This window comes from Podarcis gaigeae (assembly GCF_964106915.1).
Source record: "Podarcis gaigeae genome assembly, chromosome: 2".
Taxonomy (NCBI): Eukaryota; Metazoa; Chordata; class Lepidosauria; order Squamata; family Lacertidae; genus Podarcis; species Podarcis gaigeae.
In genome coordinates, this window is record NC_139679.1 from 79,414,865 (window position 1) to 79,442,785 (window position 27,921).

General features: G+C 42.5%; 1 protein-coding gene across 37 annotated transcripts in view; it reads right to left on the reverse strand.

Annotated features, from left to right (window-relative positions):
- Nucleotides 1–27,921, reverse strand: part of RAF1 (Raf-1 proto-oncogene, serine/threonine kinase) — an 85,612-nt gene that overhangs the window by 41,349 nt on the left and 16,342 nt on the right. For 3 of the 37 annotated variants that reach the window (XM_083726775.1, XM_083726781.1, XM_083726772.1), the window contains exon 1: nt 5,606–5,766. The exons of 11 other annotated variants lie outside the window; for them this stretch is intronic. The gene's annotated coding sequence lies outside the window, so the exon portion shown is untranslated. Of the gene's footprint in view, nt 1–1,259; nt 5,408–5,605; nt 5,802–27,921 lie in introns of those variants that run through there. 23 more of the 37 variants (XM_083726796.1, XM_083726767.1, XM_083726773.1 and 20 more) reach the window with 16 other exon arrangements.

The window sequence follows — 27,921 nt, forward strand, 5'->3', positions numbered from 1 at the left end:
AATATTTTCATCCAACAGAGCAGCCAATGTACACCTCCCTGCATGTCTGCCTAAATTCATTCACTGACATATTATACTGAGATTGTAAACTAGCTGGGAGTGTAAGGCAGGAAGGCCACCCGCTCCACCTAAAGCTCACCTCAGTTATGATAGCCCTAGAGTGGCCTTGGTAGCCCACCTTCTCTTTTGTAAAATTTCTGAGATAATGTATGCAAAGTATCTTGTATATTAATAATAATCCAGAGTATACAAGTATTATAGCTTGGACAATGGTTCTTTTAGTGTTTCAGTACAATGCTGTTAAAACAAAACAGACTTCATGAAAGTTATTCAAAAATCAACAGGATTAACAGGTAAAAAGGAAACACATAATTTATGTCAGCAACACAACAAAATAAAAGAATCATTTATCACTTTACATTGCCCTATGCCATGTTTAGAGATATGAAAAGGTATTTGCTAGCCATATTCTTTTCCTCCTCAGTTTTTGTTGTTGTTGTTGTTGCAATGCAAATAAAACTTAGTTTCAGTTACTGTCCTTTAGCTCAAAATCACAAGGACAGATCTATTAGAATAGGTAAAAATAGCACTACTGAAGATGCCAAAGGAGAATCTTTCCACTATATGGCCACTGCTTAGACTGCAACATCAGCTGGCTTTCTTTTTATAACCCTTTGGCTACATATATATATGAACTGCAGCTAACACTGTAAATTTGTGAAGGTTGAGAAGGAAGACTCAACTCTGCATCGTCATTCAACTCTGCTCTTTATATTTTCCAAGATAAAATCCTATTTCAGGACCCATTTGTTTGTATGATCTCAGGAAATAAACATACACGTAAAAATATAAGACCTTGGTCATCCATATCTCTTGTCTGATTCAGGCATACCATAGCTAAAATTCACTTCTACAGTGCCACAAGTCCTTCCAAATATTGATCAGTGTAACACCACTTGTGATCCTCCGAATAAAATGCAACTACAGATGCACAATAAACTGGGTGTTTCTCCTAGGATTTCAGTAACAAGGGAGCTGTCAGTCACCACAACTGATGGGACCCATATATAGTTTGGTCTTTATTATTATTATTATTAAAGATTTTCTTGATTTACAGGTGTGCGCGCGCAATGTTCTCTCTCATATATTTTTTTCCATGTAACATTTTTACAAATCAGTTTCATTTGTTGAGGCATTGGGGGGGAAAGGGGGAATGAGGTGGAGGGCTGGGGGTGGGGTGGCGTTTCTATTTTACTTACTATATGTAGGGTTTGGTGTCAGCGTTGCTTGTGCACATTCTTTGCTGTTCACTTGTGTTCCTTTGGTGATGAGAGAGGTTGGGGTTGGCCTAGGGTGTGGTTGTTCATTTGTGGTTGGCTATGGTCCAACCAACAGTTTGGTGGAGTGGGGAGAGGAAACTATAACTTATTCTACTGCAAGACATCAGTATGGAAGACAGAAGTAAAGTAGAGAGCAAAGTTTCTCCAGTTCATGAGTTGAGCATCCTCTTCCTCACCTACAGCAAGTTTCCCAACAGTGTTTCCTAAGAATATGACTTTGGGGAAACTTTGAACCATCCCCAAAACTCATTGTATAACCACTAGAAATCGAAATAGTACCAAATCACACAGAATACAGTACTGTATGTAACAGATTTCTCATGAGCTACTAAGTATATTTGAGGGAAGGGATATATATTCCTCAGTAAAAAGGTAAAGGGACCCCTGACCATTAGGTCCAGTCATAGCCGACTCTGGGGTTGCGGCGCTCATCTCGCTTTATTGGCCGAGGGAGCTTCTGGGTCATGCGGCCAGCATGACTAAGCCGCTTCTGGCAAACCAGAGCAGCGCACAGAAACTCCGTTTACCTTCCCGCCGGAGCGGTACCTATTTATCTACTTGAACTGCTCCATAAATATGCCATGTTTTCATAGTGGTGAAAACCAAAGCTATTGCAGCAGCTGAGAAATCAAATGCAGTATTTAGGATTGCTGGTACAAATGTGTGTCCACTTACTTGTATCCACAATTACCTAGGATAGATACATCTTATAGCCATGAAAAAACTGCTTCTCTGTTTTAGCAAAAAGCCCTATGATTTACAGTATGCTGTGGTTAAGCCAACAGTAGAAAGTACACTTTAAGATAAAGGCTTTGATACCATATCTATACCTTGTTAAGAAATTAGTTTGAGCATGTAAAGAGAACAATCTCCTTGCCCTTTCCAAGCCAACTAACATTAACAAAAAGATGCAATTCTCCCTCTCTCTTCTTCCGTTTAGTTCTCCCTTCACCACATTCTTAGCATAAATGTCTACTATTCAGCTAAGCAAAGTCAAGACTAATTTCAAGATTTTAGCTCACTCTCTTCCCTTTGAAAAATTACAAAGTAAAATGCCACATTGAAGCCCTTGGGTCTAAAACCCTAAACCAGATTTAATTACTGTTAGTACCACACCCATCTAGTAACTCAGTGAACCAACCTCACTCAGTTCACAATCTAAAAATATACAAGATGTCCCAAATGTTCTAAAGTGATACTATGTGCAATGAATAGAACACATTGCTTATTGATATAGTTTTATTAGGATTTGCCAGATCTCAAGCAATTTTGGTTATACCACAACTGCACTGGAACACCAAGTTGGGCACTAAACAACAGTACTGCCATACACTTAAAATAATTCATGCAGCACTGAAATGCTGCACACACACACACACAACAGCATCATCTAACAAACTGACTCTATAGAGTAACCTAAAATGGAATATACAGTAACTGAAATGCCAACTATCCACAACCTTCGCAAGTTAAAACCAGTCATATTTTATTTGATTTTGATCAAATTTATATTTCCTGCTCCATCTAAGGAACAGTCAAGGCTTTGCCTAAAAAACCCCAAAAACCTCCTCTCCAAAAGTACAGCAGCATAACACAGTGTTACTTATAGCTGCAAACAAATTTAGGGATCCATTTGTTATTGCACTTCTCAAAGGAGCAGTGAAATATATTTGCATTATAATCAAAAACTTCAAAGATAATTTTTGCAATAAACTTCCAGTGTTAGGTTGGCAGCAACAATATTCTGCAATGAATATATCAGCTACTGTCAAAAGAGGTTATAAACCAATTCGCAATTCTGAAAGGCTATTCATCATATAACTTCTCATGCTTAAGGAGGTTTTGGAATAATGTAAAGTGGTTTTATTGCATTGTTCCAGCAAAATAATTTCGGCATGGTATACAAAGCATCTAGCAACATCATATGCCAGTTATTTAAACATTTTACATCTGTACAGCAGCAGCTTTGCAAACAAAATAGCAATGTACAAAAAAATAAATTATTCAAGAAGCATAACCTACACCACTTGGAATTAAAATCTTAACTAAAAGTTAAATCTTAATTTTGGACCAGGATGACTAACCCATGGCCCTCCAGATGCTGCTGGATTACAACTCCAACCATCCCTGACCATTGGCCATGCTGGCTAGGTTGATAGGAGCTGAGTCAAACAACCTCTGGAGGATCACAGATTCCACACTCAATTTCAAAACAGAAGAATACATAATTAAGAGTGTAATTAATCCTAACTTTGTCTACTTAGCAGTCCTACTGAATTCAATGAAGCCTACCTCCAGGTAAGTGGAGACTAATTCATACAACATTGGACTGTGCTGCACAGTTAAGGGCACTACAGCATGTATCAGCTTCAGGCAGGCAAACCAATGACCTAGTCTAGGACTATCTACTTTGGCATAACATCTACCAAGGTTTCTAGAAGAGATTTTTTTAAAGCCCTTCTATCCAAGATACTCTGACCAGCAATTCCAGATATTAGACTTGGTACTTTATATGCTTGTAAACTGCCTAGAATTCTATTTTGGCTATGTACAAAATAAACAAACAAATACGGAAAACATTAGATAAGGTATCTTCTGAAAAGCTATGTTCTCTCTCAAAATAGATGCAACACATTACAAAATATTTGCTTACCTAGGATTGCAACCCTTTGTGTGTTTTAAAACTGGAATTTTCCCAAGTCTACGCTATTCAAGTATTTAAAAGTCATTCTGACTTTTAGGTTACCATCCTATGGATATTTACTTGGAAAGTAAAGCCACTTAAATGAGTGGGACTTTCAAGTAAACATTGATGACTCAGCTAATACTCATTAGAAATAGTCTGTAATAGACTACAGAAATAGAAATCATGTACTTTCCCACTCCAAGCCAAAACAACCACCGCCAACAAAAGGAACTCAAGACAAGCCTGCTTATCACTGACTTGATTTGCATTACTTAACTATGTGAGATACACAAATCAATGCCAGTTCATGACAAAGAAAATCTAAGTAGGCTCGCATAAAGACTCCTTGTCTCCTACCTCTACAAAGATAGCCAGAAGACTGATGAAAGAAGTTCTCCCCAGGTGTTTTTTATGTCTTCACCTTCACTTACCTGCACAGACTTAAGCAATTAAGCTGTGATACAGCTGCTAAACTGCCTCCTCTTTTCCACCTTTCTTAAAGCAACCAACAACATATCTGGATCACACACGGGGGAAATATGGGAATCCCCATTCAGCAACCTCTCCTCACTCCCCAGCGATGACCTCATTTCTGAAAGTTTCTAATCGCTCGTTTCAAATTATTTCCAATGCAATTCAGAGACTATCCAGGACGCAGAAGGCTCTGTCCAGACTCCAGAGGATGCTGCAGCTGCGACGGAGGCAGGCAAACGCATTTCAAACCACACCGGCTCCGGATAACTAACCCACTGCATAACTTCAACTCATGGCAGAAAAAGACCAAGCGCTGGCTACTTTTGAATCGGCAGACGTTTTAGTGACAACAGGAGCCCGAAGACCCAGCCTGAAAGCATCAACCCGGCAAAAGAAAAGCGCTGACTTGCGCAGCGACGGCAGCTGCATCCATTCCTACCCTTGTCAACGTCGTGAAGGAGCCGCTGCTGCATCACATTATTGGACGCCAGCAAGAGAGAAGCCTGCGCTGCTTGCCTCATTCCCCACACCCGTTCCTTGAAGGGGCAGGACAGCACGCTTTCCTCACCCGAACCAAAAAATAAAAAAAATAAAAAATACAAATGAGGAAGGAGAAAGCAAGCAAGAAACAAACAAACTCAAAGTGGGTAGGGCCCGACAGTCGGGTAGCGTCAAAAGCTGACTACGGAGGCAGTTTTAGCAGCTGCAAACTGAGCGCCCCGTCTAAATTGCCGGAGAAAAGCGACGCCACTGCGAGCAGCGAGGAATGGGGAGAAGACGCTCAGCGCCGAACCCGGGCAAGCGCACAGCATCCCCGTCTCAGTCTCGGGGCAGGCGGGACTCGCGGGAGGACGCAGCCGTCCAACCTGGGCGGCTCCGTCCGCACAGACGCCGAGCACAATTGAGGCTGCTGAAGCAGCTCCTTCGCGGCCGCCCCCTTCCCAGCGTCTCCGGGCTTTCCTAGCCCCCCGCTACACACTCACACACACACACGCCTCGACACGACACGACGGCGCCTTCCCCATCTCTTTGGACAACCTCAGCCCTTTCGCGGGGCTCCGACTGCGACACTCCCGCCCTCCCAGCCGCGAAACAAGCCTGGTACCTGTCCGCCTCTCTCGAGTGCCGCCGCTGCTTGTGCCGCCGCCGCCAGCTCCGACGGCTCTTCCCTCACTCCCAGCCGCCCGCTCCGCTCCCCATCTAAAATGGCCGCCTTACTAACACCGAGACATTTATTCCAAAGCCATCCAAGCTCTCGGAGCTCGAGTCCTCGCGCCTGGAGCGCCGACTCCTCGATGGCTGGAGCAGCCCTCTCTCCCGGCCCGGCCCCTTTTCCTCCTCCCTGGGATCGTCCGCCTGTCTCGCCGCCGCCATTTGAAACGCCTGCTTGCCCGGGTGGGGGAGGAGGCGTCGCAAATGCCCTTGTGAGGCGGGGGGTAGGGGGATTCCCAGGCTGGGATAAGCACGGCGAGTACACGGTGCTCTCCCCAGCCCCCGGAGTTGGCTCCGTGGCATCTCCCTGGTCTTGTCTAGACTGGGATTAAGCTCTCCAGATGTCCCTTGTTTGCAGGGATTCCTCCTTCAGAGCATCCCATGGAGCATAAGAGAGTAGCGCTTGCTATCGCTCCTCTTTTCTAGTTGAATTCAGGGAACGTGCTGCCCGCTACCTCTGCATTATGTCTCCCCCTTAGTATTATATCTGCTTAAAACTGGAAGATATAAGGGAGCAGCGTAACTAAAATTGGCAAAGATCTGGAGTGGGTATAGATACAGAACTACTTCTTAAGGTTTTTAATCAGCAAAATGGCCCATGCTGCGTTTGTCCTCCTGCGAACCCAATTCACTAGCAAGATTCTGCTGATTCTCACCTTGACTAAAGAGGATAAGTGGGATCAGCCAGAAGGAGCTCTGGTTACAAAGTGTTTCCAGTCATGTAGAAGAGGCTATGGCTAATAGAGCTCTATTCACATCTCTTAGTGAAGGAGGTTTGGGTGTAAGACCACCGGCCACGATCCTGGTTATCCCCTTATTTGTACAGTTAATCCAGAATTGGCCTCAACAGTCACTTACGGACTCATTGTTAAAACTGTGTTTATGGAAGACAATCTTACTCGGCTACAAGTAATCGCCAAAGAAGACAGTTAATATATGTCCTATGTCCTTGCAGAAATACAGGAGGGCTCTTTCAGATGTCATGGACATGTTGGCTAGACTGCCAGCTCCCATCATCCCTAAGCATTGGTCATGCTGATGGAAGTTGTAATTCAGCATCAGGAGAACTACAGTTTAGACATCCCTTTAGGGTTGCTGGTTGTATTGAAACAAATGCATGTAGGTTGGGCAAAGGTTGTCTCTCCCCTATGTTCAGAACATTTGTAACGAGCTGGTTTGAAGGCAGTGATGGGCTAAGGTGACTTTTTCAGTTTCATACAACAGACTGTGGGAGAAATAGGGTCGCAACCTGAACTTTCCAGAGACAAATTATACACTATTCCACTCTTCCTCCTGGACTACCCCTGCAACTGCAAAGCATACAAAAATAGGCTTCAACCATCTTGTACTTGCCAGGCTGCACATAAACACAGTATCATATACTTGTAGTCTGCCTATTGTCTGGCTCCATGTGTACAATCAAGGATATCAGTTTAGAACTCCACATTCCATTGTTAAATATGCATTAAGCCCTTTTCTTTAACGTATCCATCCTAATTGTTAGCTTTGGAGGTAATTAATCCACATCAGATTAATTTGAAAAAGCACATAGAATGTTTAAAAGTGTGTTAAAATGTTATGGAGATTTTTCACCTTCTAAATGCAGGTTTATGAGAAAATATCTGAATAGCATGCTTTTTAAAAGGTATTTTTTACAAAGAAAAAACATTCAAATCAATCTTTTAGCAGGTACAACTTTTTACTGCAGCCATGGCAGTCCACAATAATACATAATTAAAGCAAGACCAAGGGTAGTAATCAACTAGGCTTTACTTAGAGTAGACCCATTGAAATTAATGAGCATGACTAAAATAGGTCCACTAATTTCAATGGATCTACTCTGAGTAAAACTTAGTTGACTACCACTGCAACAGAATAAAATAACACATCAAAAGCTAACAATAAAATATCTGTGTCCTAGCAACCGACAGCAATGATTTATGCACACTAAATCATACTTTTCTAATTGCTAGACGCCTGGTAGAATAAGAAAATATTCACTCTCTGAATCAATACAAGAACAAAACTAGACAGGTATTCCTGCAGAGCAGAGGTGGGGAACTTTTTTCAAGGGCAGGGGGGGAAAGTGCAGTGAATGAAAATGCCTGAGGAAATGTAAGTGTCTTCACCTGGTGCCAAAATGATATCCAAGTAGGCTCTAGAATGAACCTCCCTGGGAGAATGAATCATGCTCAAAAGTACCACTACCATACCATGTGGTCCCTTTCACTTAGCACACTTAGAAACCCTGATATTCTTCTGAATATAGAGTGATTAAGACATTCTCTAAATAGGTAAATAAATTTGAACTTGTTTAGAAGCAGATGCTTGGACCAGAGCTATGCAATTTCCCCCCTTCATAACTGGGGCAAGGCCTTTTCCATATCTTCCTTGTGTTGTATATCTTATCTAACAACTAGTTAACCCAAGTAAACCAACATCTTGGGGGAAAACAGAGAGCTCAAGCATGTCCAAAATCTTGTAGAACTACAGTTTTGCATGTAGGGCACATTTTGCATCTTTAATTAGCCACTCAACATGGCTGCAGTTGGAGCCAGGTAATTTGAAGGATTACTTACATCCATATGAACCAGGCCAGGTGCAAGTTTGTTATCAGAGGCCTCATTTATTGGACCACCAATAAAATCAGATAGATTGGTGGGTGCAAGAGACATGGCCTTTTCAGTAGTGGTCCTAGCTTTTAAACAGGCTTTGAAAGGCCATCTGTTTCAAATATGCTTTATCTAGTATGTGGGCTGGCCTTGAATTATTATTGGTTATTTTTAGTAGCCTTAAATTGTGTTCTTTAATTAATTTTAGGGATTACTAGGCTGGAATTCTTTGAAATTTTATCAATTGCTGATTTAAGTTCTAGTCTTTTAAAATATTGTTGTAAATTTATTTTTATGTTGTTAACTGCCACAGGTTATGTGTATGATTTTAGATGATATAATAATATCTCCAGTTATTTTATTCTCTGTCTTCCATTGTAAAGGGCTTTGGCTATATACAATAAAAATTGATTGATATTAATTAGGAGATAGGCAAAAATCAAATGTTGGACAATTTTAGAGTAGAAAGAGTATAATGAGTAGATCAGGAATATACTAGCCAGTTGGTAAGAAATAAAAACAAGATTCCAAAGATATGCTTGATAACTGTAAATTGTAAACTATCCTCACTAAATATACACATTTGATAATAATATTGAATCATTCCTACTTTGATGCTTCAACAAATAGAATGCTTCATTAATGTTTAATATTCAAGCACAGGGGATGAGATATTGCACAATCTTCCATTTTCACTAAGACAGGAATGAGTAACTTGTGGTCCTCTGGATGTTGTTGGAATCTAGTTCCCATCAGTCCCAGCCAGCATAGTCAATGATGAGCGATGATGGAAGCTGTAGTCCAGTAACAATTGGAGGGTCACAAGCCATCCCATCTCATTCTTAGGTTAAGTGTAGGCAATACAGTTTCTGGATTTACAATGATGTCATCTAGGATCGTTGATGGATGGTTACGTTTTGGCTCTCAATGTACCTTATGTAACTTCAGAAGTTGATGGAAGGCAATGAAATATGTTGGGGACAGCATAAAATGTGGCTGGGAGCCTGTGCCATAAGTAAATATAGCTATGCTTTCTCCAATACTATTTATCCCTAGTAAAGGACAGGACTCTTAAGTTTCCCAATATACTAATTTGCAGATGGTGTGGAAACTCTTATTGCTATGGAGTAAATAAATTCTTGCTCTTCCTTCTTTTGTTCTCTGACAACACATGCTTGCAAGGAGATGCAGGAAAGCCTTTTATTTTCTAGGCCCTGGATATGGCTTGGGAATGGACAAATTACTGTAACCTACCCTCCTGGAATAGATTCTGTGACTTTGGAAGCCAACTGAGCAGAATAGAAGCCTACCTTGGCTTACTCTCTTCCCAAATTCAAAACTACTTCCATTTCACACACACAAAACTGCCCCTCTAGAACAGTAGTCTCAAAATTCACCTGTACAAGTAAGTTGTTCACTCTAGCAAAACAACTAGCTCTTAGCTCCCACTGAGGAAATGGCCAATCATCTCAAACAATTAGCAATCAATCAGTTTAACAAAGGATGGCTTCCCAGCAGCTGTAACTCCTTATTTAGAACTGGGAAATAAACCTGAGCTCTTTGGAAAAAAAAAGGGGGGGTCCCAAAAAAGCAAATGGATAGACGTTAATAATCTATATCATAGGGTTATTTTGAGGATAGCTATAGCAAGAATTGCAAGCTACATTGTAAACAACATTACTGTATGTATATATACGGTATATATATATAGAGAGAGAGAGAGAGTGCTATTCTCTCAAAAAAGAATTATAACTGCACTGTTAAATATTTACTTATCTCATAACCACCAAGCTTAATGAACTATACATTTACAGCCCAATTGTATCTGTGTTTGCATGGAAATAAGTCCCATTATGTTCAATGGGGCTTGTTCCTAAGGAAGTGGGTTCAGAATTGCAGGCTAGGGCTGCTGTCCTATGCAAACTCCCATAGCAAATAGTTCCATTGAATCTACTTACTTCTGAGTAAACATCTTTAAGTTCAAGTTACACATCAGTTAAAATATGTCATGTTTGCACTAGCACATGATATGTGCAGTATCTTTAATGCCTATTATATTAAACAAAACAAAGTATTCTAATGTACCAGCAAACCTTTGGGTCTTGAATCCGACTGCCTTTGTAGCATTTTGCCCACACCTCTCTAGAGGCATTAGAATTAACTGCTCTGATATCAGGCAGCAGTTTACATTTTGACAAATCTGAAGCAACTGTGGCAAACAATGCCGACCGAAGATCATGTGAATTCCATGCAAGTTTTTATCACTATCAAAACTGTTATTTCAGTCGTTGCCTGATGAAGGCCTCCCAAATTGTGCAACAGTTCTCATGGAGCTGAGCCAGACTGTTCCATGCAGCTCCAGCCTGCCACATCAGCTCATCTCTCCATCTGGCCCACAGCCATCTTCCTGCTTCGCTTGCAGCTCTCTCAGACCTTCAGTCCTCAGTATTGACTCTTCTGTTTAAATACAAAGTTTGCCTGCTCCACAGTCTAGTTTAGTTACTACGTTTTTTCTTTTGCCCTGGGCATATCTATCTAGAACTAATTTTGTTCTCCAGAACATAAAAAACACACACACCCCAAAGGGTTAGTTTTGCATTATCCATACTGTATATGTCACGGCTCCTGTGGGACTGGAATGGTACCAGAGATTGCGGAAAAAGCATTATAATCCCCCCCCCCAAAAAAAATTCCCTTGCTGGAAAAAAAAAATCACCACTTTGTCTCATGCAATGTTTGTGTAACTGAATTCTTCCAGGAAGGCTGGGCTGTTTATAATCCTATTAACTGCTGCCATGTTCTGTTTCCCTTTGTTCTTAAAAGCATATGACACAAGATGGGTTACCATAAGCTAGAACGTATTTCTTTGATACTTGATTAATATCACTAAGCTTTTACTTTCATTTCTCCTCTTAAGCCAACAATATCATGTGTTTTTAAAACCCATGTCTAGTGTTTGTTTACCTTACCTGATGTGATTGTCACATTCACTCCATGATCATCTCAACAAAATGGTGGACTGTAGTTTTTCTTACATTGGTACACTGTATACAAAAATGCTTTGTGTGACTACAAAGAAGAGTTTTGTAGCACCTTAGACTAATATATGATGTTTTGTTGTTTCTTTTGCTGCCTGCAACAGGCTAACACACAACTACCTTTTTGGATATCTTTCATGAAGCAGTTCTAAAAGAGACTGTGTGGGTGCAGATTTTGCTTAAAACTGGTTGGGATTTGAGGATATTATGTGACAACCTTATGTTGCTGTGGATCTCACAGTGTTTGTGTGTTCCAATGTTACACCCTGGCAATACATTATCTACTTGTATATTTCTACCCAACTGTTATAAGGCCATCAGTTTCCAATGCTTTTGCCAAAAAAAATTTCCCTGAAATCCCTGCTTATCAGATAATTAGTCTGCAAATAATGCTAAGCTATGGCTTTTTAAACTACATAGTTTAAACCATAGTTTATTTGACTGTCCAAATCCCAGCAGTTTAACTATGGTTAGCATACTGTGAAGAAACCATGCTCTCAAGCTATGGTTTGTTATTTGCTTATGAACCATGGTTTGTTTTAACAATGGCTTGGTGTTTTGTGAGAACCAAACACCTTTCTGTAACCATGGTTTGTTTGGCCATCCTACGTCACATGCTTGCCAAAGCAAGAAGCATGAAGCTAGGAGCAGAACAGACCAAGCTCTGGATAAATAAGCCATGGCTTGTTTTAAATTATTTCTATGGGACAATCTGTGGTTTGTTAAACAAACCATAGCTTAGCATTTCATGCAAACCAGGCCAGAGAAGAGGTAGAGCCAAACCCACACAGGTGAAAACTGATTTGGTTAGTTAGTGATGAGAGGTAGTAACACAATATTCCATCGACATGGTATGCTGTTCTGCAGCACACACAGAAATTAGGCAATACCCCCACAGCAATACATTAATACTTCTTGTGACCTTTAGAATGTTTGTGTAATGTGGAACAGATGCATATTAACCTTCACCCAGAATATGCATTCTAATTAGTTGTGGGAAAGTCATTGCACATGGTTGAGAGCTTACTTTTAAACACAAATGGTTGTGATGTATGTTCACCTAATTAAAGCAGACTAAACTGAAAACATATATATAATCTATGGTAAATTGGTTCTCAGAATGACGACATCTTGGTGGTAGGTTTGTAATTACATAACGCAAAGTATATGGGGTTGGGCAGGGAGAAGGCGTGGTCTCACACCAGAGCTTGTTGAAGTTGAAGTCAATGCCAAACCTAAGATTCAACTTCAGATAAAGCAGCCTCACTACCTCATAAAGTTATATATCAATATCTGGTATCCAGCACAGATAGAAAGGGCCACAAGTTTGTGCTTCCTTGTATAACTAAGATTAGTAAATAGGATAACTGTTTCTGCAAGTTCCTTGCAGGGATGGCCTTTTATTGTTTCCTGTCCTTGTTATCACCATCCCAACTCTTATCCTGCTACCAGTTTCTGTTTGGACCCCCACCACATTTTTCCAGTTCTCATCACCTCGTCTGTGCCCTGCCCTGCCTTCAGCTTGATCCCATACTTCCACAGCTTCTCCAGTTCCTCTTCTGCCTATAGGTTACTACCCATGGTCTGTCCATTCACCCAAAGTCAGGAATTTGGACTTCAGATATCACTTTACCTATTTTATAAGCCATTTGGACACTGTCTGGTCCTATGACCTAGATTCTGGCATGAAAAGCCTGGCTTGATATCAGTACTTATTGACTTTGGATCCCAATCTAGATCAAGCTTGCCTACTGCTAGTCCTGCTCCTGGCACAGCTGCCCATGCACTCTCATCCATGGGGACAAAAGTGCAGATTCTGAGCAGAATTTGCCTGGCAGCATCGAGAGATTGTACCAGGCACCAAAGGGGAGAGTGGAAGGAAAAGCCAAGGAAGGAGATTTTCACTACGGATATTCTCACCACAGCACACACTTCTGTTCTCCTGTTTGTCAATCACCCCTGAGCTCTCATGTGTGTATGGGAGGAAGAGGAATCACACCCAAGTTTCATGAAGAAAAACCAGTAGCGACAACAACCCTCCTATTTGTATGCATGTAGTATATAAACGGAATGCAGCAAATCAGAACTGTGGCCTCCAGGTGTCAGTCCCAGCCAGCATGGCTAATGGTCAGAGATGATGGGAGTTGTAGTCCAACATTATCTGAAGTGGCACAGGTTCCTCGTCCCTGCAATAAATCCTTCTGCTGAAAACAGCTCATGTATGCAAGTTCATTCCACGATACATTTTTCTTCAAGTTACACCATAGAAACCAACAAAGGACAGCAATGTTGGTGTCATGCTTTTCTCCTGAACAATGCAATCAACTGCTTATCAAGGTTAAGATAAAAAACCAATCATTTATTTTCTTTATAAATGGAAAACATGTGCAAGCCATTTTTTAAAGCCCTGCTTTCTGTTTAGAATGTTGGTTACTTGTTTTTGTAGGAAGTGTATAGTTCATTAAGGAAAGCGCTAAGATGTTTGTTTTGCACTGTGAACTATGGGAAGAATTTGCAACAAAGCCAAACCAGGCTTTTGCTGAAAAGTGGCATGGAACAGTAAATATGAAGGGTCAACAAGCCACTAATAGCTGTAGATTGCTAATCTTGACACCTGTCAGTTGACAAAGTGCTACTGTAATGTGGGCTGCATCAAATACTAGCAACCCTGCTAGCTGAGAAGTATTTTCCTAACAGCAGTGGAAGGGGAAGTGGTACAGTATAAGTAACTCACCACTGTTACCTAGCTCAAGCTGTTCAGTATTCGTAACTGTTTATCTACAGCATCATAAAACACAGTGCCCACATATTTCCTTATACTGGGAGCCATTCTATGCCATTCTATGGCATGAGGTGATAGACTGAAGTGCCACAACTTTAGATGCTGATTTCCAAGGATATCTCATCCAAATCACACAATATCTCATGCAGCTTGAGAGATCTCACAAAATTTCAGTGAGATCTTGCCAGAGATCAGTGTCAAGTCAGCAGCGGAGCAGGCGTCACAGCAGAGTGGGGCAGCACTTCCTGTTTGACCCCAAGTAACGAAATGGGACACACCTCCCCTGTTTGGACCCAGTGCAGCTTGACAGGTTCAGACGTAACAGGCCCCAAGGAACTGACCCTCAATAACCCCAATGGCAGCATTAAGCACCACTTGTAGTTTTTCCAGCTCTCTTCCACAGTAGTGTCATGCAGGTCATAGTCCAACCTGAATGTGTCCAAAACGTGTGGAAGTGGATGAATCTGCCTTCTCCAGGAAAGACCACAGTTGGTACACCAGCCAAAGCTGTGCAAATGTGCTCCAGGCCACAGCTGCCATCTGATAATCCAGACGTAAGGAGATGAGGAACCTCAAAACATGTGTACCTATCTTCCAGAGGGAGTGCTAACCTATCCAGAATAGAAGTACCTATCATCATGTGGACTTTCCTGCACCTGTCTAGTATGGATCAAGTCTTAGTTTCTTAGCCAGGCATAGGCAAACTCGGCCCTCCACATGTTTTGGGACTACAACTCCCATCATCCCTAGCTAACAGGACCAGTGGTCAGGGGTGATGGGAGTTGCAGTCCCAAAACATCTAATGTGCCGAGTTTGCCTATGCCTGTTCTTAGCCCACATCCAGCCCATCACATTATCCACACACCAATTCAGGGTCTTCACTCCCTCCCTGAAATCTGGTAGAAAAAAAAACAAGGCTTGGTGTCATCCACATATTAAAGATACGTGCACACACCAAAAGCATGGATGACGCCTCCCAGCAGTTTCATGTAGATGCTGAAGAGCACGGAGGACAAGATGGAACTTTTCTGGATTTCATAGGCCAAAAGCCAAGGACTGCCACCTTGTGGAACCTGCCCTCTGAGGAGGTCCCAAACCAGCATAAAACAGTGCCATCCAACCTCAGTACAACTTGGCTGTCCAGAAGGATTCCAGGATCAATGGTACTGAAAGCTGCTGAGATGTCTAGCAGGCACAACAGGACTGAATACCCGCTGTCCAGTGAACAGCATAGATCATCTACTGTGGTAGCCAAGACTGTATCTATCCTGAACCTCAATCACACAGAGAGCCTCCACAAAGTGGCAATGCTCCCCATTGCAGAAGTGTACTTTTATTCATGCAAGGGGCCAGGAAGAGTCATGTAGCCCCAACAGAGAGGGGCTAAACTGCTCAGCCCCACAGCTCTGCTCTTCTGGCACTACCACCCAAAGAGGGCTTCTGCTACCACACAATGAAAAATGCTCCATAGTACGTATTTTGAAAAACGTAGCAGTAAGTGGATGCACAGAGGACATATGGTGATTCTGTGCAGATTTAAGCAGATGAATTGCAGAGTATGAAGACAATAACAATACATACATACATACATACATACATACTCTCTCAGAATTGTTTTTGGTCTGGACTGGTGGAAGAGAATGTTTGGCCTCATCAAGGTATGTATCAGTTTCAAACTGAAACTATGTTGGTGTTCTGTCATAGGCCATAGTAACACAACAAACACAGAAAATTTGTGAGTGCATGTGTTAGGTCACTGCCTCAAATAAGAGACATTTGTTTTTTGCTGAGCCAGGTCACTCACTTCCCTACACATACAAAAAAGTATGTGTATATTTTGAAAGAACTTCAAATTTTCTTATGATAAAAGAGAACAGTCTCGTAGCACCTTAAAGACTAACAAGTTTATTATAGCACAACAAAGTGGATGGAATTCCATGAAAGCTTATACCACAGTCAAGTTGTTAAGTCTTTATATGGTGCCACAATAATTTTTGTTCTTTTTGCAAAGACCAACATGGTTATCCACTGGAAGTTTGATTTCAGCGCAGCCTCTCTCAGTTTATGAATTTTATTTTATTTTTTACAAAACCCTTCTAGAGTAGGAGGCCAATTGATCAAAACAATTACTTGCATTTCAAAAACTTTTGGAAGCTACAAGATTTTGGATCATCAGGTACAAGGATGTGCTAACTTCAATCTTGTGTTGTCTACATATTTGTTTGCTAGAATTCCTGTGACCCACTGAGGTGTTTAGATTTATGAAGTCAGAGTGCACACTGGGAATCCATATTCTCCTATACCCCTCACCCAAAATTAACTGTTCTCCTAGGCGTGTTTGAAGGTATCTTCAGACAGTCATAAAATGAATGGAATCACATGGGTGGTGCTTTGTCAGGTCATAGCCTCACTTCCAATATAAGATTATAAATGTAACCTTGCAAAACAACTTGCACTTATGTGTGGGCATCCATAGATCATGGTCCTTGCTCTTGGCAAAAGTTAATACCCAGAATATAGAATTCAGCAGCCAGGTTGCTCACCAGGGCAAGACGGTTTGAGCATATGACACCAATCCTGGCCCAACTGCAAAAACATTGCTCTCCAATCAGGCCTTTGGCTGATTGAACAATCAATGGCTTTTAAAATGTGTGCTGCCAGAGGGTGCTTTTAGTTTTTTGTTATTATGTTGCTTATTTTGTGTTTTTATGTTGCAAACTGCCCTGTGATCTTGAGTTGAGCGGCAGTATATACATTTAATAAATTTAATAATACGTATTTACCGAATTCAGCTGTAACATTTGCTAGGTGAGCTTCAGCCATCAACTGAAGAAAATAGTGGCTTCTTTGCATATGGCTTACTATAATGATTTCTAAGTCACACAACTCAGTGTGGAAAGATCAGAGAAGCACATTTTTTATGCTGGGCAACGTGGAATATTTTCTGGTGATGCAAATCCTGTTGATGTAACTTTTGGGGCTGTGAAAAGCCACCATCACTCCTAAATACACTCAAATGGCATGGAAAGCAATGATGTCACAATCTGTGCATGGTATCATTTTCCACGGGAATAATGTTACAAAACTGGCCCACACCATGTGTCAACAGCATTGCAAAGGATGAAAACCACAAATGCTGACAGAAAATCAGCTGTTCCAAAAGATGAACACACCAGTTCATTTCTCTTTCTTTTTGAATGGGGAAATCAACATTGCGTGTTCCTTCATCTGAACATTCTTAGGTGTCACCCAAAATCTAGTAGAGCTTATTGATTTAAACTTACAAAACATGGTGCCAATGGCGTAGCGTGGGGGGTGCAGGGGGGGCCGGCCGCACCGGGTGCAACATCTGGGGGTTAGGGTTAGGGGGCGCAAATCCATGGGTTAGGGGGCGCAAATTACTTGCCTTGCCCCGGGTGCTGACAACCCACGCTACGCCACTGCATGGTGCAAAGCCTGGCATCATATGTCACATACACTAATGTCTTCTTACCTAAAATCTAGTCTCTAAGCAAGCAGTCTCAGCACCCTTGATAGTTAACGCACCCCTTTCCTCAATGTCCTCCTCACCACTGAAACCAACAAAATAGTCACCAGTCTCCACATCAAACCCACTGATGCACACACCTACCTATACTGGCAATCCTGTCATCTTAAAACATATAAAGAAAAACACTGCCTACAGCCTGGCTCTCCGGATCAAACACATTTGCAACAACAAAAAATAAATCAGGATCAGTGAACTTAAATAACAGTTTCTGCAAAGAGAAGCTAAGGGTGCTACCCACTTATGCACATTTCACTTATGTGGGGGGCCCTGGAATGTACCCCCCTTAAGTGGGGAGTTGCCTGTATATGTTCATGGAATCTGAACTGGTGGTAACTTCCCAGGAACAAGACCTTGGGGTCATAGTAATTATGTGATACTGGACTAGATGAGCTATTGGCCTGATCTAGCAGGTTTTTTATTATGTGCCTAGATGCAAATCCCACTCTCTTCAATGAGGCTTATTCTCAGGTAACTGTGCATAGAGGCTGCAGGCCTGCAGTCAACATGCAAATAGCTCAGTGAAGATGTTGACCCAGTGTGAAAAAGACAAATTCCATGCAAGGGATAATTAGCAAAGGGATTTACAGTGGTACCTCGGGTTACATACGCTTCAGGTTACATACGCTTCAGGTTACAGGCTCCGCTAACCCAGAAATAGCGTTTCAGGTTAAGAACTTTGCTTCAGGATGAGAACAGAAATTGTGCTCCGGCGGCACAGCAGCAGCAGGAGGCCCCATTAGCTAAAGTGGTGCTTCAGGTTAAGAACAGTTTCAGGTTAAGTACGGACCTCCGGAACAATTTAAGTACTTAACCCGAGGTACCACTGTAATATAAAACTGCTGCTATCACAATACCATTACATAACTGTGATTCAAGAGAACCTGGGAGTTCTGTGTACAGTTTTAGTCACCTCACCTCAAAAAGGCTACTGCAGAGTTCAGGCAAGGGCAATGCAAGTGATCAAGGTGATGGAGCAACTTTAGTGTAAAGGAAACTGCTTCCCACAGCCACTGCAAGAACAGGATGATGGACTAGATAAGCCTTTGGCTTGATTCAGCAGGCTCCTGCGTTCCTTCCCATCTCTAAGAAAGCAGGAGTGGCAAGGAGCTACAGTGGTACCTCGGGTTAAGAACCTAATTCGTTCTGGAGGTCTGTTCTTAACATGAAACCATTCTTAACCTGAGGTACCACTTTAGCTAATGGGGCCACCTGCTGCTGCTGCACTGCCGCCACACAATTTCTGTTCTCATCCTGAAGCAAATTTCTTAACCTGAGGTACTATTTCTGGGTTAGTGGAGTCTGTAACCTGAAGCGTCTGTAACCTGAGGTACCACTGTATAATCAATGGACAATAATTCATTTCCAAGGGCTTTAGTGCAGGCAAAATATTTCTTTCTGAAAGGATATTGATTTGTTAAAAGTAAAAAAAAAATTGTTTACTGATCTGATTAGGCTTCTAATCCTGCACACATTTGAGTTCTGTGGGACTTACTTGTGAGTAAATATGCATAAATAATATGCATGTGGAGGCAACAGGACAGTAATTGAAGGAAGGGTTCTCCCCAGATATAATGACCTCTAACTTTACATTAAAAGCATACATGCGACCAAAATCTAGCTCAGAGTTTTATGTACTCTATTTTATGTACTCTATTGGTTTAAAAATGTGGATATGGATAAGGGCAAGTCAGGCAGAGGGGAGAAATAATATCTGGGAGAGCGCCAAGCATCTGTGTTGAAGAGGATCAAAGGCTGAGGCTGTCTGAGACTTTAGTAGACACAGTTCACACTTTTGAAACCTTTTTTTGCACAACCCTGAGGGCTAGAAACTCACTGATGTTGAAAAAATTAAAGCAGAGGTGCAATGCAATGATGGAACCCCTGGGCAGCTGGCTCTGTCAGCTACCTTGTTAATGTGGATATGGCCATAATCATCTGCAACATACTTTATACAACAGGAAGAAAATGAATGGAATCTGATTGATCACAAACCAGCTCATTTCAACTGTATGCATCATTCTCAGGCACCAACTTCCTCTGACATGCCTGGTTGCAATTTATTTTACCAGGTCAAGAATGCAAAGATATTATTCTTACAACCTCTCATATTACCATATTGTGCAATTTATCTTTCCAACAACCAGCACTGTTATTCCCATTTTACAAATGCGAAGCTGTGGCTTGAGAATAATAACTTGCACCAGGAGGACTATCCTATGGTCTTGGTAGAGAAGGGATTAGAACTGTTACTCTCAGATTAAATAATCTCTACCCTGAATGGCACTGGCAACAAAGTCTTGTGATGTAATAATCTTGCCTCAGCCAATAAAATCCTAAAGCCATGGTTACAGCTGGTTTCATTTATAGTACATGCTTACCATGGGGAGATATTAACTCAGAGAAATACTAGTCATTTATCATACCTAAAGCTATTCTGAAATATTCTTCTGATAATTACACTTGTCATAAGCAAAAATGAATAAATATCTCAGGTGTGTTGTTTTCAAAAATTGTAATAATAATAATAATAATAATTTTTTATTTATACCCCGCCCTCCCCAGCCAAGGCCGGGCTCAGAGCGGCTTACAAGCAATAATAAAAACAAGATGAATGATTACAAACTTAAAAACAAAAATAAAACACAACAATTAAAATAATGGAACATTAAAATATTAAAATGTAGCCTCATCGCAGGAGAAGGAAAAGAAGGGGGAAAAAAGAGAGAGGGGGGGGGGAGGGAATCAAACTGGCTCCAAGCCAAAGGCCAGGCGGAACAACTCTGTCTTACAGGCCCTGCGGAAAGAAATCAGATCCTGCAGGGCCCTGGTCTCATGAGGCAGAGCGTTCCACCAGGCCGGAGCCAGAGTTGAAAAGGCCCTGGCTCTGGTCGAAGCCAATCTAACTTCCTTAGGGCCCGGGACCACTAGGGTGTTGTTATTTATGGACCTTGAGGCTCTCCGTGGGGCATACCAGGAGAGGTGGTCCCGGAGGTACGAGGGTCCTAGGCCGTGAAGGGCTTTAAAGGTCAAAAGCAGCACCTTAAATCTGACCCTGTACTCCACCGGGAGCCAGTGCAGCTTGAAAAGCACTGGGTGAATATGCTCCCATGGCAGAGACCCCGTGAGGAGCCTCGCTGCAGCATTCTGTACCCGCTGGAGTTTCTGGGACAGCTTCAAGGGCAGCCCCGCGTAGAGCGAATTACAGTAGTCAAGCCTGGAGATGACCGTCGCATGGATCACTGTGGCCAAGTCAGGGCGGGAAAGGTAAGGGACCAACTGCTTGATGCGGCGAAGGTGAAAAAATGTCGCCTTGGCTGTTGCTGTAACCTGCGCCTCCATGGAAAGGGAGGCGTCAAGGATTACACCCAAACTCTTAACGGAAGGCAATGGCACTAATTGGGCCCCCGCAAGAGAAGGGAGTTGGTCCCTCATCCCCATGCCATCCCGACCTAGCCATGTAAGAGGGGGGTATAACAAAAACTTGATGATTTTACTGAAAATACCTTCACATCTCCAGGTGTTTTAAATATGTTATCCACCCAAAGCAGAGCACGTATTTTATTCATCCTCAGGTTGAAACCCAGCAGATCTTCACACAGTATTTTAGTTATGCGAAATATGCTTCAGAGTGAGTTATCTTGGTATTGCATCTGAAAGCAACAGCCACCGGTGAGCAATCCCAATAGCTCATATGATTACATATGATTACATATGTAATCTCACCATTTCATCTGAAACGTACATACAAAAGCTTCCTCTGTAACCCATCTGAAAATAATTGCACATAGCACAATGTTAGACTAATCAACTTTGCATCTGAAAACAAGTGTAAACAAATTTTGATACCTGCAGTCTGTATATGACTAATCACTATTTCTGAAGGAGATAAATGATAACAAAACTGCCATTCGCTCAGCTCATGAGCACATTTCACATTGTGTCTAAAAATAAGTGTCTTGTTTGCCATTACCCCCAAGCATTGCAAGTTTTATACTGGCAAAAACAAACGAAGAAGAGAAAAACCTCAAAGACAGTCTAGTCCAGACATATCCAACAGGTAGATCACTGGCTGTTCCTAGCAGATCTCTGGCCCCTCAACTTTGTCTTTCCAAAAAAAATTAAAAATAAAGAAAGCTCAACAACTTTGACTTCCTAAAAAAAGCCAATAACTTTGGTCCACCCAACGACAATGGGTAGATCACTGCCAGTTTTTTTATACTGTGAGTAGATCGCAGCCTACTGGGAGTTGGACTCCCTGATCTAGTCCAACTCCCTACACTGCTGGAATCTCAGCTATATCATACATGGCAGATGACCATCCAACCACTGCTAGGAAGGAGAGTCCATCCCCTCTCTTGGGAGTCTGTTCCATTGTCAAACGGCTCTTACTATGACTGTTTAAAGTAGCAGCATAGTGTTTTAAATGTATGGTGTGAATGTTGCTTGGGTCTTTGATAAAAGTGCACCTGAGCACACAGGACAGTTGTAGGCCCACGTACTCAAATATGGTTCTGCTCCATTCACACACAAAGCAGGAAAGAGTGAAGGGTGTGATCTCATAGAATCATAGAACTGTAGAGACAGCAGGGACTGGAGGGACATCTAGTCCAACCCTGCAATGCAGGAATCTCAACTAAAGCATCCATGACAGGTGGCCACACACCTGTCCATTTAAAGTGCAAAAGGACTGCACAGGTTCTGGGAGGTACTAACCCTTCCTTGTTTTTCTTTCAACCAGGCTCACCTCCAGAGCCCAGCTCTGAGAAAGCTTACAGAAGGGGAACTGACTGTATGGAGGGGGTGGGTGGGAAAAGGTTCAGCAAAACACACACACACACACACACACACACACACACACACACAACCCTTTTCTGGTTTAAATCACACTCTACCACACCCTGCGTTACATGTGATAGGGGAAGGTCCACATCTGTCATCATCCACATGGCTTGACCTTTAAGGTAAAAGGTAAAGGTACCCCTGCCCGTACGGGCCAGTCTTGACAGACTCTGGGGTTGTGCGCCCATCTCACTTAAGAGGCCAGGGGCCAGCGCTGTCCGGAGACACTTCCGGGTCACGTGGCCAGCGTGACATCGCTGCTCTGGCGAGCCAGAGCCGCACACGGAAACGCCGTTTACCTTCCCGCTGGTAAGCGGTCCCTATTTATCTACTTGCACCCGGAGGTGCTTTCGAACTGCTAGGTTGGCAGGCGCTGGGACCGAGCAGCGGGAGCGCACCCCGCCGCAGGGATTCGAACCGCCGACCTTTCGATCGGCAAGTCCTAGGCGCTGAGGCTTTAACCCACAGCGCCACCTGCGACCCGGCTTGACCTTTAGTACTGTATAAAAGCTCTCCTCCTATTTTTCTATAGTTTGCTCCTACTCATCTCTCTACTTCAGCCCTTTTCTGATCTCTCCTCCACTGGCTCGTTCATTCACACCTTCTGCCATGCTTCTCCCTAGGCAGTTTCAGCAACTTAGCCATCAGGCTGTTTCTCCTTGTTTTAAAACCTACTTCTTCTGCAAAGTCTTTTCTTTGACAATTATCATCTCATCTCTTTATGCAATGTTTGGAAGGGTTAAAATCAGCAGCAGGGTCCAACGAGACAAGGCAGGAGATCTGTGATTGGATTTCCTGCATTGAAAAAACAAAGCCCAAACTGGGTCTTGGTTCTGGTGCCTTATGAAAACCTTTCCATCACTGGTCCCTGAAGGTGCTACCTGCTCTACAGGAGAAACAGCATCTTCAGGATAGGAAGGAAATGGATTTAAATGGTGGAAGGGACCAGAGCGCAATACCCAATATTCCACCCACCCCCAGCTATTTGTGATGTGCAGAAGACCACATGACAGACCACATCTAGTTTGACCCTCACCCTTTCTTGACCCAACTTTGACCCGGTGGAAACAGCACACTAAACCATTGGTAGATTAACGGAAGACAAATGTAAACATGTTTGTAGGCAACACATAACCGGGACCTGAGAAAGCAGAGGAAAGTGAGTGGAATAAGCAAAGGCCTTGTTCACATGGCACATTAAACCATAGGTAAAAACATGGTTTTGTGTGAACATGCAGCCTGCTTCTTCATGCTGCTGAAAAGTTCTCACTCTGCTCCCTCCCCTACTTCCACCCAAGAAACAAGCGCGGCTTGACTTGATTTCCAAACCCAGGCCTGTGGTTTGTTTCTCCCCCCTCAAAAGACCTTGAGCAATAACCAAGGTTTGTTCTTAGCTTATTACTCAAGGTTTGTTTAGAGAGAAACAAACCACAAGCACAGGTTCGGTTGTTATCATGGCAAGTGAGACTCTGGCTTGCTCCCTGGCGGTGTAACAGCAGTAAAAGCTGGGGGGAGCACCAGCAGAATTTTTCAGGAACATGCATCAGAATTCTGCACATCCACACTAAACCATTGCTTGTTTTCAACTATAGTTTAATGTGCCATGCAAACAAGGCTTCTCCTTACTGCATTCCCTTTCCTCCTCTTTCTCAGGCCCAAATTATACGTTACATGAAAACATGTTTACATTTGCTACAAGGTGCTACAAGACTCTTTTTGTTGTTTTTGCTGCAACACTAACACAGTCGTCCTTCTGGAAATTGAGACACGTTTAGGAGTGGTTTAGCCCTTACTGGGTCTGTCCCCCAAAAAATGATATTTCCCTTGACAATCACTATCAAGGACGCTTTGTTTTGGAGATCCAGCAACTGACTTCATGAATCTTTTCAAAAGCAAAGGTTTGTGCTACTACATGCTCCCTGCTCCTAGTACTGGAATGCAGTCACCTATTTATTTATAATCATGATTGCACTATCCTTACACCCACAGAGCAATGAGCAACTAACAAGATACGATTGGAGGGAACATGAAATCACCAATATGGGGCAGGGTGAGGTGGGATGATGCAAAAACTGGGGTTGTGGTAGGGTTGCCAGTTGTGCAACTGCCATTGTGACTTGATCTACTGTAGACATTAAGGTAAAGGTACCCCTGCCCGTATGGGCCAGTCTTGACAGACTCTGGGGTTGTGCGCCCATCTCACTCAAGAGGCCAGGGGCCAGCGCTGTCCGGAGACACTTCCGGGTCACGTGGCCAGCGTGACATCGCTGCTCTGGCGAGCCAGAGCCGCACACGGAAACGCCGTTTACCTTCCCGCTGGTAAGCGGTCCCTATTTATCTACTTGCACCCGGAGGTGCTTTCGAACTGCTAGGTTGGCAGGCGCTGGGACCGAGCAGCGGGAGCGCACCCCGCCGCAGGGATTCGAACCGCCGACCTTTCGATCGGCAAGTCCTAGGTGCTGAGGCTTTAACCCACATCGCCACCTGCGTCCCTTGTACTGTAGACATTAGCAGGTGATATAACACTTCTCTTTATTGTGTGAAGTAGGAGGCTGTTGAGAATGTTAGTATATTTGATTTGAGGGAGGGTACTTATTTAACTTACTTACAAAAGTCTATACCTGTGCCTCAAAAGTTTACAATGCGCAAAGAGTCTTTCCTTAAGAATAAGGCTTAGAACTTTAATGATGATGGGATACCTGCCAATTCTAAAATTAGATATGCTAATGATTGCACCTAATTTGCACAGTAAGTGATGGGCAGGGTTTTTAAATTTCATTTAAAGCATAATCCTGTGGTTGTTTACTTGTAAGTCAGTCCCACGGAGCTCAAGGAGGCCAGCACCCAGGTTCAGTGGCTATAGGATTGTATGCAGCCTTAAACCTTTAAAATAGGGTCACGTCACTTACTTCTTTTTGTCCCTTCTTGTATGGTTTTAACAACAGCCTAAGACAGAGGCTGTGCACACATTATAAGCTTACAATGCAGCTTGGTTGTTTTTTATCTAAAATTTTTATCAAAGCTAGTTTGGGGGAAATGCATGAAAACACAGTATTTCATAAGAAACAACAGGACAGATAAAAGACAGATATAGATTGTGGTAAAGTCATGTATATACTGCTTCACAAGCCAGTGGTGGGACACGCATTGGATGCAGAGTAAACAGGAGTGCGTAAACAGCCACAGACGTCCAACTAGTGAAGCTTTTCCCATCACTTTGTCTTCATGCCAGACCACACACATTTGGTATGCAAGCAAAATTGTCTCTCACTCTTTTTAAAAAATTATTTGTGCTTTGTTATACTGTTGGGCAGTGTTGTTGTTGTTTTTAAAGTGTTTATTGCAAGCCACCTGGACAATACAAAATGTTAAAAAACCTGGAATATAGGTTAGCCATAGTGCTTTCTTTGCACTGCAGTACTAATTAACCGCAAAGGAGACAATCTGCCTCGTAAGGAGGAGACAAGACAGAGAGACAGACCTGCACGTACCACAGCTCAGAAAAACCACACTCACATTCCATAAAACCTGTAGTGGCTGCAAATGCCTTGCCACTACAAGTACAGTACTCTAGATCCACCTCTAAATGTATCATTCCTCTTAAATGTACCAACCTTGCAGCTCTTTTTTTCCAATGCAACTTGAGTTTATTATGCTGACTCAAGCGAGAAAAGGCTAAACTGTGTTTTGCTTTCCCCAGATGCAGTAGCAACTAAACATCTGCTGCCTCAGTTGAATCTAAAAAAAATGTTTCTGTCATTTCAAAACCAAAGCTCTGCGCAGAACACGTTTACAGCTCTCACTGCCCCTCCTGTTTCTTCTCCTGGAATTTGCAACACAGCCCAACTTCCCAGAATGCCGTTCAGCTGGTTTCAGCGTGACTGATCATAATGACCTGATCCAATTATGCTGCATTTCTTTCCTTTTTGAATGCCTTAACTAACCTGTAATTTTTCCTCTCACATGCCCAAAGCTAGATGAAGCGGCCGATACACCCAAAGAATTCCTAACCTACCACTGTGGACTAGATTGGGGAGTTGACATCACCTAAAATGACTACCGGAGGGCTGTAACTAGGCTTCAGATTTAGGTTAAACAAGGCTATTCAGGTCATAAGAGAATACGGACATATAAGGTTGCCTGCCCATTAATGTACTGACACTGTAAATCAGTATATCTCTAACCACTTAAGGTCCTGGAATGTCTGCAAGAAAAGATCTCATCAATTTTAAAATGTAGCTGCAGAGGCTTAAGAGGTACTTAATGGATTTTAATGCAGTACTTCAAATAATGACTTATTGGGCTCAATGAACAGTAAACATAAGATGAGAAATTACATACTGGGCAACTTAATGTAAATTAGTTTCCATGCAGAGCCTGAGCCCAATCACAGGCCTGAGCTTGAGTTATCTCCTCCACCAGGACTGGGGAACTCTTTTTTTGGCTCAGCGGGCTGTATCTGTATCTGTTCCCACACCTGAGGGCCAACTTTGACAATCCACCTGTCAGTCACCTCACATCATTTTGACATCAGATGAAGGCTTGAAGTCACCTCTCACCAGCTCATGTGCAGCCAATCCAGTTTCATCTCTATGATGTCAGGTGGGCATGGTTTGAGGAAAACTGCCTCACAGGCCCAAGTGGGACCTGTGCTGGGACAGACTGGGCTCATTAGCCTGCTGATGTCAGTGGACATTCAGTGAATATGGTTAGGATTATAGTCCAAGTACAGGGTAGTCAACTTGGTGCACTCCAGACTCTGCTGGACTCCAGCTCCCATCAGCCCCAATCACTGGTTATGCTGGCTGGGGCTGATGGGAGTTGGAGTCTGACAACATCTGGAGATCATCATGTTGGCTAGGCCTGCCCTAGGGTGTGATTCACATCCCTTGGCACCTACCTAGATGAACAGTTAATTTACTGACAATTAACCTTCACTGAAATTACTTTTCGTTTATCATCTTGAGACCATCAAAACAAAGATCCATGTAGTCCAGCACTGCATTTTCAACAGAATCCTACTTTACCTTTACCTTTTTTTCTTTTTCTTTTACCTTTCAACAGAATCCGGCAGATGCTTTTGACAAATCCCTTGCATCTGGATCTTAGAGATAAACTATCTCTGAACATAGAGGTTTCATTTAACTATCGTGGATAATACCCATTGATATATTTCTCTTTCATAAATTAGGGAAATCCCTTAAAGCAAGGTTGGGGAACATTTTCCAGCCTGAGGGCCACATTAATTTCTGGGCAACTTTCCAAGGGCCAGTAGTGGGTGGGGCCAAGGGCAAAAGTGGGAGAGGCAATTAATGCAATTTTTACCTTTGTAATTTCTACTCACACCCTTCTAACCTCCATCCAGACAAGCAAGAGGTATTATTGGAG